A 16476-nucleotide genomic window follows, 5' to 3' on the forward strand; every position below is an offset into this window, starting at 1 on the left:
TCTGCTGCTTTGTATTATTATATGTCTTTTTCACGTATATGCCTGCTCTCCATAACTTCATTATAAACTCCCTGAGGACAGAGACCATGTCTTTGTATCTTCAACCCCTAAAAAAGTGTCTTGCACAATAGATGCATACTGATAATGACACAATTCCATTCAAAAAATTCAGCAAGCATTTATGAAGCAACTACTGAAGACAAGGTACATAGTCATAGTAGAAGGGAGAAAGAGACCCTAAAATTTTCTGTAAATCCTCATTGGAGCGGATCTGGTGAAGGAGATTAAGGAAAGACAGAAAGTTGTGATATTACTTATGATTCAATTGTGTTGGCCACACAGCAAAGATCATATGTTCCTTTTCACATTGTGGTGTGAAGCTCTATTGCCTGAGTTTAGAGTTGAATTATATTAAGTAAAAAAAAAAAAGTCCATAACTTTGGTCTGTATCTTGCCAGAGAGGACATTATAGTAATATCACATAGTACTTACCTCACAAGGGTGTGGTAAGGCTCAAATGAGAGTGTACAGAAAGAGGTTGATAATCTTTTTTGTTTCATGAACTCTTCTGGCAACCTACGAATGCCTTCTAAGAATAGTGTTGGGTTTTTTTAAATACATAAAAGGATGACAAGGAAAACCAATTTTATTGAAATAAAGTTATCAAAATATTTAGAAACCAAATTTTACAGACCCCAGGTTAAGAACTCCTATAAAGTGATGTGTGAATATATTTGTAGATATATGTATATATTTTACATACAAATTTATATAGATAACGATGTCCCAAAGTCTCAGTGCTATTTTAAGCTACTAAAGCTTAAAACTGTGTTATTAAACTGTTATTATTAAATTTTAAGCTATTAAAGTTTAAAACTACATTAAGACTTTGCAAATGCCTTGTATTTGTATATCTATATTATATCAGTTATGATTATGTTAAAAGTTTTTGTGGTGAATTTTCATGTTTCTTCCTGAATATAGCAATGGTACCTCATAACATTTCTTGGTCATGCCTGTAGAATATGTTTTCTAGTCCTTGTCTATAGAATGAGAAGGGTTAGACAAGATGAGCTCTTTACTCCTTTCACTTTACAAATATAAGGACCTTGTCGTCCATATCTCAGCAGTTCTTTACCTATTCCCATGAGGTGATGACATATTTTACAGGTTTAAGATCCTTAGGTATGATTTAATTAAATAATCATTTATGAGCTACTACATCATATAAAGCATAGGTCCCATCAGTTATTATACATATATTACATAGTTATTACATAATATATTATATAGTTATTATATATGCATATTATATAGTTATATATAGGCCAGTTATTAGCATTTAAAGTTACTTTGCATCTACTTTGTATTTAATTACTTGGAAATACATTGGTTTTCCTCCATTAGAATGTAAATTCCTTGAGAATAGGAACTTTTCTTTCACTATCTCCCTTTTTCTCTCTCTATCTTACTTCTCTCTTGTAGCTAGGTGGTAAAGTTAATAGAGTGCTAGACCTGGAGTCAGGAAGACCAAATCCTAATTTAGACAATTCCTGCCAATGTAACCCTGGGCAAGTCATGTAACCACTGCTTGCCTCAGTTTTTTCATCTGTAAAATGGGGATGATAATAGCATCTGCCTCCCAAGATTACTGTCAGGATCAAATGAGCTAATATCTGTAAAGCTCTCTATAAACCTTATAGTGCTATACAAATGCTAGGTATTATCATTCCCAGCCCCCTAGCTTCCTTGAACGTAATAAGCATTAGGTTACATTGGACTGTTGAAAATGGGAAATATGACCATAATAACACCTCTCCCTGTATAATCCAGATGCTACAGTCTATAGAGCACTGGGCTTGGAATCAGGAAGACTCATCTTCATGAGTTCAAATCTATCCCCAGACACTTACTAGCTGTGTGACCCTGGACTAGTCACTTCATTTTGTTTGCCTCAGTTCCTCATCTATAAAATGAGCTGGAGAATGAAACAGCAAACCACTCCAGCATCTTTGCCAAGAAAACCCCAAATGGGGTCATAAAGAGTGGGACACGACTGAAAAACAACTTAACAACGAAACAAGCATGAAGATTAGCAACTTTCAATAAAACTTTTTGGTGTTTTTTTCCCCCTTTTTTACAGAGTGAAAGCTAGATGCTAGTTTTACTGGTTTGCAAGAAGCTTTAAAAACTGCAACTGTAGCTTGAGTTGTGCTTACACACAGAGTTTAACATAACAGTCGCTCAATAAATTTTGTCAGTCTAATCAGTTGTTACAGATGGCTGATTGCCTTTTGTACTGATGACAAGCCTCTGTCTGGTTTAACTCTGAACATGAGCAAACTAGAAGCAACCCTTTTGAGTGGAGTCATGCCATACTAGTGCCCTGGCAGGACATATAGCCAGATAGGCCATCCCAAACCAAAAGGGGAAAATACCAAAAAGGTCATTTGTTCTAATGAGCCAAGAAATGTCATTCGAGTACTGAATGTGAAAAGCATTGTGCTGAGTTTTGGGGATGAGTAAAATAAAGAACATGATTCTTGTCATGAAAGAAATGATAGTCTAGGTGAAAAAACAAGACTAATACATGTAAAACAGTATTGAAAAACAAAAAATAATGTATACCTGAGAGTTAATTTTTAGGGTTTTTTTTTGTAGTAGTGTGGTGGTGAGATGTTTTGTGTGGTGGTAGGGAGAGTCCAGACTTGCGATTTCCTCGGTGTAGAGAATTCCCAGTGCATAAATCTACTCCATTGTTAGAGACTGGCAATTCATTTGCAATTTACAACTATAGTGAGGATAAATGCTATAGAAATTGAGAAGGAAAGAATCTATCATAGTGCCTGGAACATAGTAGGTACTGTATAAATGCCTGTTGTTGACTCTTCTACACACCTGAAATGTCCTTTCACATGGGAACATTTTTAAAGCAAAAGCAAAGATTAAAAAAAAGTTGTTCAAAAATGACATTAGAAACATGTAATTTAAAAAGTCATAATAACTCATATTTATAAAGTGTATTGAGGGTTTAAAAACACTTTTCTCACAACAACCCTATAAGGTACTTAGTGCAAATATCATTTCCTTCATTTTACAGATGAGAAACCAAGACTCACAGAAAAGTAAGTCATAGGACTTACCCACAGCCACATAACTGTTTTATTGCTATAGTTAATCAAAAGAAAATGCTGAAGATAAAAACAAAAGCACAAAGGCATGAGGCATTGTGGTACAGTAGATAGAGAGCTGGCCTTGAAGAAGAAAAGAAAACCTGGGTACAAGTATTTGACATGGACTGGCTGTGTGACCCTGGTCAATTCATCAACCCTGTGATCTGGCTGTCTCCCTAAGACCAAATTGGTTAGCTGCTGATCTGTATGGGCAGAAGTTTCTTCACTGGGCATTGGCAATTTCAATGAAATCATAGGTCTAATTTTTAAAAAAATTTAAAAACCAACAATTCTCAAAGCAAAAACCAAGCCTGTTGAGCCCTAATTCCAATCTTTACACACATATCCAGAACAAACTGAGAAATGGTAAACATGTAATTTATAATTCCAAGAAGACAAAGGGTATTAAGAAGCTTTGTGTGAACGTAGTCTTGGAAAAAAAAAACAACCAAAGCTGGACATAAGATAAAAGTGTTGACATAGACAATACCAGCTTTTAGGAAAAGGAAACATTGCCCAAAGCAGCCTTCTTCTCTTGGCTAAATTTGCTACAATCTGAATCACCATTCATTAGGGTCTGGAACTCTCCTCTTTTTAAAGAAGAGAGCCCTTCTGGCGCCATTTCTACTTGATCCCTGAAAAACAGCACAAAGTCTTTTTGTAACAGTCCAGGTACCACGTAGGAGAGTCAAGATTCAGAATAGCAGCAGCAGCATTAGCCTTAACAGAACCTATTCAAACAAATGGTTCTCTCTGTGCAGAAAGCAGATGTGGTAGGACGGTCAGAATTCAGTCTTTCCAACCTCTCCATGTCTTCTTGCACTTGAAAGGAATCTGTTGGATTAGAGATCTGATTAGATCTCTGATTAGAAATCTAGAGTTCTATTATTGAATGAATGGCCACTAGAGGGAGATATATTCCTGGCCAGGGTTCTCACATGCCCATCATCTTTCATGCCCAGCTAGTGCTGGGCAGATGTTTTCAGCAGGCAGCAGCTCTTTCTCACATCATAACCATCCTAAGCAAGTTGGTCAGATTGGGGGCCAGAAGTATATAGTCCCTGCACCTGTAAATGGGCTTATAGGTTTAGTCTCTCGTCTGCTACAAAAGCTTATCTTGTTAGCCTCAGTATTCTCCTAGCAATGTTACTGGGCTTTGAATTATGGAACACCAGGATCTAAGCAGAATAAAAACTTCAGGTGATATAAAGAACAATGGGTGTAAGTAGACTGTGACAAATTGGCAATGAAGTCTCACATGTGAGAGGAAGCCTAAAAGATCTGTGAATGGAGAAAGGGGGGATCCAGGTATATAGCTAAAGAAAAGAATATATCAGCCTTGGTGCCACACTGGTGTCTACAAGATATTAAAGGACCAAAGAAAACCATCTAGCACACTGGCAAACCTTCTAGAAAGGTACTACAGAAAGATATAGATAAGAATCACAATGGATGAGAATAATAGCTGGTATTATCATAGTAGCTTAAGGCTTGCAAAGCACTTTATAGACATAATCTCTCTAACAGTGACTGAACATGCTCTATCATAGCCTGAAGGTCAGGCATGCTACATTTCACTCCTCCCACAGGGTTCTCCAATACTCTTAAGGGGGTTTGGAGGTATCTAGGCTCTCTTCCACTGGTTCCAGCCCCCACTGATGGTGTTCCCCCAATTTTAGGAGAGTCCTGTCCATCCCAGTTCCATTTAGCCACTAAAAGTGGGATTAGTTTTTACAAAGGAATATTCACCACAAGGGCATAATAATAACCATAAACATACAAATATATCCCCCCAAATATGGGGCATAACCCCCCGCCAACTGCTTCATATTCTAGGGAGGGGAAGGGAATCCATTTCATTGCTTAGCTCAGTCCCAAGTTCCAAGTCCAAAGCCCTTTTAGCTCAAGTCTCAGGCAACTTAGCTTCCCAGGACTCCCCTGCTAGGTTGACTGGCTGCAATATCCAGCCTAGAATCTTGGCCCTGAGGTCACCATGGCTTGATGGTTCCAGGTCCAGTGGAGATTCTACCTCCTGCACCTGAAACTGAGAACAAATGAATCAGAACAGGGCTACAGGACCTAAAAGGGGGGAGATAAAGGATTTATTCTTCTACCCTCACTGGTTCAGGTCATGGGACTCATACTGTGGATGAACCTTCACCCTTTCTGGATGCTAAGCAGGAAAGAAAGTAATAAGAAAGATTGTCCAGGTCTGGTGGTTTTAAAGATGCAGCCTATTCTGGTTGTTGTTGTTCATCCTTCATTTTTGAAGAGGAACAGTGACATCATACAGTAATGTCTTGACTCTTGGGTGACTTGGATTTAAGTAAGGAAGAGTTGCACAAAATCATCAGCCTCACTCTCTCTTCCAGAGTCATCGAAGTCCAGTGGCAAGATAAAGGCAAGATGATGGTGGTCCAGAATGCAGTGGATGACCTTGGCTTCTTCAAGGCCTGACCAAAAACTCTAAGCACTCCACAGCATCTGCTTCAGCTGCCTTCATGGCCATCAAAACAAATCATTCTTGTCTACCCATTGCACTGGGGAAAGTCTTCATATGCTTCAGGTAGACATCCCCCTAATTCACCAATGGTTACCTTCAACCTGTCTGCTGAGATGATTTTACTAGGGTGCGGCTGCTGTGCATGCTACAGCTTTTTGGGACCACATGTGAGAGTTGGGTGAGAGGTAGACACCAAAGATTGATGAGCAGCCCTCAGGTCAGAGGTGCTAGTCCTCCCCGAATAAAGGAGGCTACTCCTACCCACAAGGCAAGGAAATGCAAGATGTCTTTTCCCAGAAGCAAAGTACCTTAATGTTAGGTGATAGGGGCATGCTCAAAAGTCCTGTTACATTTCACTGGAGCCTTACATCTCTGTAAGGTAGGTACTGTTACGTTGGACATTTAAAGATGAGGAAAGGGTAAGTAATGTGCCCAAAGTCACATCAGAGGGGGGAATTTGAACAAAGGACTCAAAGTCCCACACTTTATCTATTATAGCATGCTGCCTTCCAAGGTATAAGGTGGCATGGTTGGTTGATATCTGCAGCAATGAAGGGAATATGCACACTAATGAAATCACGAAGCCAGTTTCTCAGATCCCAAGATAGCCCAGTAAAAAGAAGACTTGGCTTCAAGTCCCAACTATTTCTGAAGAAACAAAATGGTGGGCCTTGGAGTCAAGAAGACCTAGGTTAAAGTCCTGCCTCTAACATATACTAGCTATGTGAGCGTGGGCAAATTTCTTACTCCCTTGGGCTCCCCTACAACTCTCTAAAGCTGTAAGCTACAGACAATTATTGAATTGCTGCACTGTTAGGAATTTCCACACTGAGAACTTCCATACCCATGAAATCACAGCTGGCTCTCATGCTTTCCCAGTCACCAATGGAGTGAAACAAGGCTGTGTGCTTGCTCCCATACTTTCTAGCCTATTTTCAGCCATGTTGTCAGATGCTTTCAACAAGGATGAACATGGCATCAAGGTCAGCTACTGCACTGATGGTAAATTATTCAATTTGAAAAGGCTACAAACCAAGGCTAAAGTGGAGGGAGTGTCGGTACGTGATTTTTTGTTTACAGAAGATTGTGTACTCCGTGCAGCCTCTGAAGCTGAGATATAACAAAGTGTGTATTGATTCTCAGCTGCTTGCGCTAATTTTGGCCTAACAATTAACAGCAAGAAAACACAGGTGCTCCACCATCCAGCACTGCACCAGCCATCTGTGGAACCATCAGTTACAGCAAATGGAGAAGTTTTGAATATTGTGGATAAGTTTACTTACCTTAGCAGTATACTTTCCAAGGATGTACACATAGATGACGAGGTTGACACACAAATTGGCAGAGCTAGCTCAGTGTTTGGGAAGCTCCAAAGAAAAGTGTAGAAGAAAAGAGGTTTTAGATTGACTACCAAACTGAAGGTCTACAGAGCCATTGTGCTGACTTCATTGTTGTATGCCTGTGAAACCTGGACAGTCTAACCTGCACCATGCCAGGAGACTGAATTGCTTCCATTTGAATTGTCTTAGGAATATTCTGAAGATCACCCGGCAGGATGATACCAGATACTGAAGTGCTTTCTCAAGCTTAACTGACAAGCATTCAAACTCTACCGCAAAGAGCGCAACCCCAATGGGCTGGCCACACTGTTATAATGCCAAATGTATGCTTGCCTAAAAGTCTATGTTATGGAGAACTCATACAAGGCAAGAGCTCATATAGTAGTCAGAAGAAGTGATACAAGGACACTTTCAACATCTCACTTAAGAATTTTAGAATAGATTGTGTGACATAGGAGACGCTGGCACAGCACCACCCAGCATGGTGTGCCCACATCAAAGAAGGTACGGTGCTCTGTGAGCAAAGCAGAACTGAAGTAGCTCAAAACAAACATGAGAAATACAAATTTAGAGAATGCACCCCAAAGGTTCACACGGACTATTTGTGCCTGACCTGTAGTGAAGCATTTCAAGGTCTTATTGGTCTGATGAGCCACAGTCAGACACATTGTAACTTGATTCTAACATAGTAATGTCATTTTGGTCCTCTTCGAGAATAAAGGATAACAACCGTGTGTGTGTGTGTGTGTGTGTGTGTGTGTGTGTGTGTGTGTGTGTGTACAAATACACACATATATTCACAGATATATGTATGTATATGTATATACACATACACATATATATGTTCACAGATATATGTGTTATACATGTATAGATATGTATACATGTTTTTTGGACTTCTGATTTCATTGGTATCAGGAGCTCCTGACGAGGAAACTCCCTCCACAAATGCAGGTTGGTACCTGCGTTGCAACTTAATCTTAGGAAATCATTTATGGCTCAGAGACCCTAGGTCATTTGCCCAGAGCCCCATAGCCAGGATGTGTCAGAGGGAGGGACTTGAACCCACCTGAAAGCCAGTTCTCTCTCCACTAAACCACGCAGTCTCTCCCATATCTCAGGGGATAATGACTGCACCTGTTATTTTATTGATATACTGAACTCCTTCTCCCAATGGCAGGCCAGCATCTTTTCTGCAACTTAAAGTCCTAGAAATTCTCCTGGGCACTGAGTGGTTCAGTGACTTGCCCAGAGACACACAGTTTACTTTATATATATATGGGGGGGATTTGAACCTAAGGCTTCTTGGTTCTGAGGTCAACCCTATCTACTACACCATGCTGTTTCTACATAACAGTATAAAATAGCATAGGTAAAAAGTGGTCCTTGAAAGTCCAGGACCTAAAAAAAACCCCAAATGTTAAAAATGGTTTTTACATGAAATTGGAAAAACTTATAAATTTTTTTTAAAAAATCCCAAATGCAGCTGGAATCAGATAAAAATAGAATTAGGAAATGTTTAACAAAATAAATAAAGATGTAATTTGTGGTTTTTGAAAAGATAAAAACAAAAAAACAAAAAGAAAGCCCAGGATCTAATCACAGAAAAGGAACCAGAGAGGAAATCTCTTTACAAGTCTCAAATTAGTCCATTAGATGTATAAGAAAGGAAATAACATGAGAGGATGAAGAATTACAAGCTATACCTCAGGGTAACTTATAAAAGTAATTTCGGAGAAGCCAACAGAATATCCCAAAAGAAGCCCCACTCTTATGGGATGAGCAGAAATGTGGAGCTGGAGAAGAAAGTTCTAAGAAGACACATGAACCAGAGAAGACAGAAACATAGACAGCTAAAATTGGTACAAAGAGCCCATCCCCTGAGGCTGTTTAGGCTGACGAGGTACAAAGTGTGGAGAAAGAGAAGTTGTGTTCCTGAACGTCCTCCTGCCCTCCACACACATATACACCCTATAGACCCGAAGACAGGAAACCTCTGTCTCCTTTCTCCCTAGTAGTTCCTTCATAGAAGCCTGATGCCTTTTCCTCTGGGCATGGGGGTGAGAGATGGGGATGGAGTTAATTTACCTTGTCTAAAAAACAGTGGCAACCGTTGGTTTTGGCTAGTTAGGTTGTAATTTCTGGAAATAGGGTTGGGAGGAAGCAGTTGAGGAGAATTATCTCCAGACAATAGGCACAGAGCTATAATTAGAAATTTTTTTTCACCTATGCCATTTGGTCAGAGTGTATTACCTGGTATATAGCTCCTAGAAGAGGGGAAAGTATGCCCAGAATACTACAAAGGTGAAGGACTGGTTGCTAATAGGTGGGAGAATGGGGTGATAGCAGCCAGGGGGAATAAATACAAGTGAGGATAAAGCCAGCACCTGAGGTGTGAGGGTTGAGCTTGGCAAGGGGAGCCACTGGAGGGTGGATAGCAAACTCTAATATAATGCTGACTCCCATAAACTTTAAGGACCAATTGGAGGAAGAATGCCCCATGAGGAGGAGGTGGGCCTCAGTGTGAGGTTCTTGCTTGGGGTAGACTTATACAAAAGAAGAAATGAGAAGGAAAGGGGAGGTCACTCTCCGTTGCTGCTAGAACCATCTTCTAAATATATATTATATATATATATATATATATATATATATATATTATTTTTTTTTTTTTGCCATGGGAAAGAGTTCTGATGACCCTGCTCCTCATACAGCTTTGAAAAAACATTTAGTAAATTTTGATAAAATGAAGGGCTGCTTAATTAATAGGAGGAGGAGAAGGAAGAGTTTTAAGCATAGAGCCATAACATTGCCTTGCATATAGTGAATTCTCTATAAATGTTGAATGAATGAATGATTGACAGAAGTGAGATTAGAGGGAGGGAATATGCCTAAGTATTTTAAACTGTCGCCCTATTAAAAAAATGTAAAACTGAAAATCTAAATAAATTCCCAATATCTTTGAGAGAGCGCATTTTATAGGAAAGTATTTTTCTTTATTTCCATGGCTACTGAAAACTGTCATCCAACAATAGACCTGTAACTATGAATTTTGTGCCTAGGACGAAGAAGAATTAGGTAATAGGGTTGGGGAGAGCTCATCTGGAGTGTGACCACCAGGGGGAGGAAGTATACGCTTTCAACCTAAAGCGCTGGCTACTGTTGGGAAGGGGAGGGGTCAGAGGGCAGCCACCAGCACGCCCTGGTACAATGATGTCAATACCCTCTAAATAGTAGCATCGTTGCCAGTTCCTGATCACTCTTTGCCCTAGTTATAATTCTATCTTGGGGTTCAGTCATGTCCAACTCTTTGTGATCCCATTTGGGATTTTCTTGGCAGAGGTACTAGAGTGGTTTGCCGTTTCTTTCTCCAGCTCATCTTGTAGATGAGGAGTTAAGGTAAACAGTTAAGTGACTTGCCCAGAGTCACACAGCTAGTAAGTGCATGAGACCAGATTTGGACTCATAAAGATGAGTCTTCCTGATTCTAAGCCTAGTGCTTTATCCACCTAGCTGCCCACAATTCTATCTTAGAAGGTAATAAAATAATTGTCACTATAAAATAATTTTGCTCTCAATATATGAGGAAAAACTGCTGGATGCATTGCTTCCATGGAAGCATTAGTAGCCTTAAAAATAATGAATTCCCTAAAAAAGTTCAAGAAAGTCAAGGCCAGGTTTATCATCTTTCCCCCCTCTTCCCTCCTGGCATTTTTCTCCCTGTGCTTTTATTGTAATCTCTTCCAGATAGTGGTAGCAGTCAGTTAGGGTGGGATGTTGAATCACTCCCCCTGCCTGGTTCTAGAGAATGAGGCCATACACTTTGACAGCTGTTTTCCCCAACAACTTCACTAATGCAGTCTTTTCTACTGATTTTCCTGGCCAGTAAAAACGGAAATTGTTGTTTTTGGCTCTGGTACAGGGAGAGAGGGAGAAGATGGGGTAAATGACATAAATGACTTCTCAGCTAAGTAACTTCGCAGATGAATTTAAGCAAAGAGAAAGAAAAATTTCTTGACTGTAAGTTATTTAGCAGATAAATTCAAAGAAGTTTACCAGCGGGCAAAAGCAAAATAATAAGCAGCAGCAGCAGCACAGAGACACTTTGACGAGCCCATCCCCTGGCCAGCATTCTTTACTCATGGCCCAGCATCCATTGTCACTAACCTTGTCCATGTGGATGACAGCTAGAGGCTGCTTTGTGTTCTGGTCCATGAGGCAGCCAAACCAGCAAGACTCCGGGGGTTTTTATACTGTAGCTAATCATTCCTCAGGTGTCCTCATCAACATATTCTCATTAGGCAAAGACTGGTCGCAGGCACTTCTGTGATCTCCTTCCCTGCAACAGTGTAGATCCCACCCCATCCATCATCTCTTATCTTGTGCCACTCTTCCTATTGGTTTTCCCTGGGGGGATGTCCCCCAAATACTGGAGGACTCCAACTGCTCCTACATAGGCACTCTAACCAATACACTTGGGGCCTTTTCATATGTCATACAATAATAGATTTAGAGCCAGGTAGAGTATTGGATCTGGAGACTGGAAGACGTGAGTTCAAATAGAGACTCAGATATTTACTTAGCCATGTGACTCTGTCAAGTGGCTTAATCTCTGTCTGCTTCTTCAGTTTCCTTAACAGTTATAATGAGGATAACAATGACATCTATATCTCAGAATTGTTGTAAAGATAAAATGGGAGAATATTTGTAAAGTACTTTGCAAACTTAAGGTGTGTGAATGTTATTATTGTTATTTGAATTGAGGTCCCATGGCTCCATATTCAATGCTCTTTCCATTATATCACATTTCCTTTCAGTGTGGGTAACCCCACTGCACTCAGCTCATTAGCCATTCCTCTCATTTTACTGGCCAGCTGCCTCTTCTGATTATACTTTGATGTCTCCTGCTGTTGTTCAGCTGTTTCAGTCCTGTCCGACGCTCTGTGACTCCATTTGGGGTTTTATTGGCAAACATAATGGAGTGATTTCCCATTTCCTTCTACAGTAGAGTTTATTTTACAGATGAGGAAACTCAAGCAAACAGGATTAAGTAACTTTCCCAGGGTCACACAGTTAGTTAAGTGTTTGAGGCCAGTTTTGAACTCATGAAGATGAGTCTTCCTGACTCCAGGCATGGCATTCTATCCCTTGTACCACCTAGCTGCCCACTAATGTCTCCTAGATAATCTCTTACAATATGTCTTGCACTGAAGTCATAGTAAACTTTAATCTATATTCACTATCTATCTCTCCAGACCCACAGGCACCTTTCTCTTCAGTGAAAAGAGGAGAGGGATGGAGGTGGGGAAAGACAGAACAGTAATTGAAGAAGTGGAAAAGAAATGGGGTAAGAATAGGGGGATCAAAGTGGAAAAACACAAATATGTTATATAATTATTAAAAAAGGGAGCGGATTCTTCCAGTTGATGGAAATTCAGTTACTCCAACCAAAATTCCAGCTTTATGACTCTTGGTATGCATTCAGCCAATAAAGAATACTATCAAGAACTTTATATACTTTACCTCATTAGAGCCTTAAAACATATAACAAAGCAGTTAGATGATGTGATGGATAGAGTACTGGGCCTGGAATCAGGAAGACAAGTTCAAATCCAGCCTCATACACTTACTACCTGGTGTGACCTTAGACAAGTCATTTAACCTCTGTTGGCTTCAGTTTCCTCAACTAATAAAATAGAAATAATAATAGTACCTACCTCACAGGTTTTGTTAGGATCAAATGAGATATTTGTAAAGAGCTAAGCAGAGTGCCTGGCACATGGTAAGCACTATATAAATGCTAGCTACTTTTTATTATTATCATCCACCCTATGAGATAGGTGGTGCAGGTGTTGTTATCCCCACTTTGCGGTTGCTATTGTTTTAGTCATGTCTGACCATCCGTGACCCCAGTTAGGGTTTTCTTGGCAACGATACTATAGTGGTTTGCTATTTTCTTCTCCAACTCATTTTACAGATGAGGAACTGGGACAAACAGGGTTAAGTGACTTGCCCAGGGTCACACAGCTAGTCAGTATCTGAGGCCAGATTTGAACTCAGGTCTTCCTAACTCCAGGGCCAGCACTCTATCCACTGTGCCACCTACCTGCCCTATCCTCACTTTACAGGTGAGTAAACTGTGGTTCAAAGGGGATCAGTGATTTGCCCCTGGTTACACAGCTATTGAGTGTCAAAGGTGGGATTTGAACCCTTATCTTACTATACTCTACCTACACTACCATGCTGCCCCTTAAAATGAATAAAGGTGTGGAATCATCTCATTTTTGTTCAATTCAGAACAATAATGTACAAGTGGTGAGCAGATTAATTGTTTTGCCTTTGTGTGTAAGGAGGCATAACTGTTGGAGGGCATGCTTGTCATCAGAAGGGGCACTGATCCACCCACTATGGTTTGACAGTGTTTTTGAAACAATTCAATATTTAGTTGCTTTTTTCAATAGCTTGAGTTCCCCAGTTGCTGGTTTTTTAAATAGGCATGAGATGCTTACCAGTTGCAGTTTTCCCTTCACTGTTTTTCTTCTGTTGAAAACAGAATTATGAAATGCCCTTGCATGGGATACAGATTATGCAGATTTACACCTTTCTGTCTATATCAAATAGACAAGATTACAGAACAGAGCTGTTTATGAATATCTCCCTGGTGTTGATTTCCCAGCAGGAGGAAAAATACCTTGACCGAAACGCAAGCCAATTCCTTTTCCTTCATATTAGCTTGCTATTCCTCTGACACCTCTCACCCTGGCTCGCTTTGCTGGCTGTAACACAGAATCAATTACTGTATGCAGTCCCATGGACAGATGGAAAATCCATTATGAAGATAGCCAACTTTATATTCCCACACTCCAGAAAACCAAACCCAGTGAACAAACAGTACAAAACCACTACAGTCAGCATCTTAAAATCATTGGAAGATCTAGCCTCCTCCAAGGAAAGCAAAGGCGGTTACCTAGAGCCATCATCCTTCCAAAAAGCATCAAAGGCAGATGGATCAGGTTTATCCTTTGACTTCATGGTCTAATCCCAACAAAAACTGCTTTGCCTCAGTCCTCTCTGTTTATTTATCTGGAAAATGATTACAAATATGGTCAATATGACGAAAAATGCTTAACTATATTAAAGTGAGTTGAAAACTTAATTACAGTAAAGTTGAGAGGTTTAATTCAGTTTACAAGTTTCTTTTCAGGGCTATGAGCTGCTCATACATATTTTAATCTAACTTTTTTTTGTCTTAAAAAATAAGGAACTTGGGGCAGCTAGGTGGCACAGTGGATAGAGCATCAGCCCTGGAGTCAGGAGGACCTGAGTTCAAATCTGGCCTCAGACACTTACTAGCTGTGTGACCCTGGGCAAGTCACTTAACCAAACAAAAACAACAAAAAAACCCAACCACCAAGGAACTCTCATAACTTAGTGTGATCAGACCTTGGAGGAAACCTATATGATCTGTATACCTAATAGCTCATCTATATAAAATTTTTAAGAGAATCATGAACCAAGGGCATCCTGAAAGGAAGTATTAGTAGACAAGCTTTTTCCAAGCAATATTCCACAGTAGATCTCATCTTTATCCTCACACAAATGATGGAAAGATACAGAGAATACTAGATCCTAATTTGCTCTGTTTGTTGATAAGCAAAAAAGAATTTGATTTGGTAGAACAAAATGTCACCCTGAAGACCCTCTTCTTCTAAGTATCTCCCATTCATACAGTAAAATTATTCATGATTTTTTGAAAGACATCACAGAAATAACCTTGTTCAATGATTAACTCATCATTAATCCCAGCTGAGAAATAGAATGGGGAAATGTATGCTCACCAAAGCTGTTGCCTCTTTCATGGAAAAGATCTAATGCAGAGTCCAAGTGGGGGAAAGATTCTCAATGGAGGGTGGAACCCTTCAGATACTTCTGTCTGTGGATAACATTGTACTGGTTGCACTGAGTCCTGGAATATTGCAGTCTCAAGAGTTGAGCCTTAAAATCTACATAGAAAAAAAACACAAGTGGAAGAAGAATGCCTACTGCCCAGATTATGACATGCTGTTAGATGGACAGTTCATCAGTGTGTGTACACCCGTATGTTGAAGTACTGCAAATGGAAGAGTTGTATCCAGAATTAAACTGGAGGCCAGCACACTTAATCGCCTTTGGGAAATTACAAAGTTACTTTAATAATCCCCACATCTTCCAAGAAACAAAGGCCCATTGTTTTAATATTAATAGTCTACTAGTGCTGTATAGCTGTGAGGCAGAGAAAGCTACAGAATAAGAAGAATTAAAAATTATTATCACTCGGAGGGACATGGTAGTCATGAGAAGGCTATAATACAGAACAAATTGGGAAATATTAGGAATAGCACACTCATATGAACGAAAAGGAGCTCGCCTGAGTTTAGGTCATCAACAAAGATGAGGAGGCAGCTAGGTGGTACAGTGGATAGAGTATCGGACTTAAAGTTCAAATCTAGCCTCAGATACTTGATAGCTATGTGACTCTAGGCAAGTGACTTACCCTCTGCCTGCCTCAGTTTCTTTATCTGTAAAATGGGGATAAGAGCACATACCTCCTAGGATTGCTCTGAGGCTCAAATGAAATAATATATCTAAACTACTTTACAAACCTTTAAGTGCCATGTAAATGATAGCTATTATTATTGTTATTATTATTATTATATACCATATCTACACACGTAGTAAATCCATAGAAATTTGTATGCTCATCTATTTGTACATACACACGTGACACTCCTAGCTACAAATATACATTCATACACAAATTTTTTTGGCAGGGTGATGGATCTACCTAACCACCTTTGCTAGAATTTCCAATGATTATGCTGACTGTAGTAATTATGTACTGTTTATTCACTGGGCTTAGTTATATACTATATCTACATATGTAGCAAATCCATAGAAATTTGTATGCTCATCTATTTGTATGTGTGTGTGTGTATATATATATGTATATATGTGTACGCATATACACACGTCTATATATGTGTATATGTATGTGTATACATAGTATATATATGGATAGATAGACAGATGTTACCTTTTGCACACTTAGAGTTTTAAAAGGACATCAGATATAAAACTTTGTGGTTCAGTCCTGTCCAACTCTTCATGATCCCATTTGGGGTTTTCTTGGCAAGATACTGGAGTGTTTTGCCATTTCCTTCTCTAGCTCATTTTACAGATGAAGAAACTGAGGCAAACAGGATTAAGTGACTTGCCACGCAGCTAGTCACACAGCTAGGAAGTGTCTGAGGCCAGATTTGAACTCACAAAGATGAGTCTTCCTAACTCCAGGCGAGGCACTAGCTGCCCTTACAAAACTTTAGCCTACCAAGATTTCAGCTGGCTTGTTTTTTTTAGGACTGAATGTATGTGTATAGCTTAGAGTCACATTTCTACCATGGCACTGAGAGAGTAAAGGCCATCA

General features: G+C 39.6%; 1 long non-coding RNA gene across 1 annotated transcript; it reads right to left on the reverse strand.

The window, feature by feature from the left end:
* Positions 1-1171: 1171 nt before the first annotated feature.
* LOC144457018 (uncharacterized) lies at positions 1172-8000 on the reverse strand. The gene is made up of 2 exons (XR_013486296.1): positions 6960-8000; positions 1172-5217 (listed from the first exon to the last, which is right to left on the reverse strand). It is a non-coding gene; the product is annotated as an uncharacterized LOC144457018 (long non-coding RNA).
* Positions 8001-16476: the final 8476 nt, after the last annotated feature.

The sequence above is a fragment of the Phascolarctos cinereus genome, unplaced genomic scaffold (assembly GCF_003287225.1).
Source record: "Phascolarctos cinereus isolate Bilbo 61053 unplaced genomic scaffold, phaCin_HiC Scaffold_4;HRSCAF=312, whole genome shotgun sequence".
NCBI lineage: Eukaryota > Metazoa > Chordata > Mammalia > Diprotodontia > Phascolarctidae > Phascolarctos > Phascolarctos cinereus.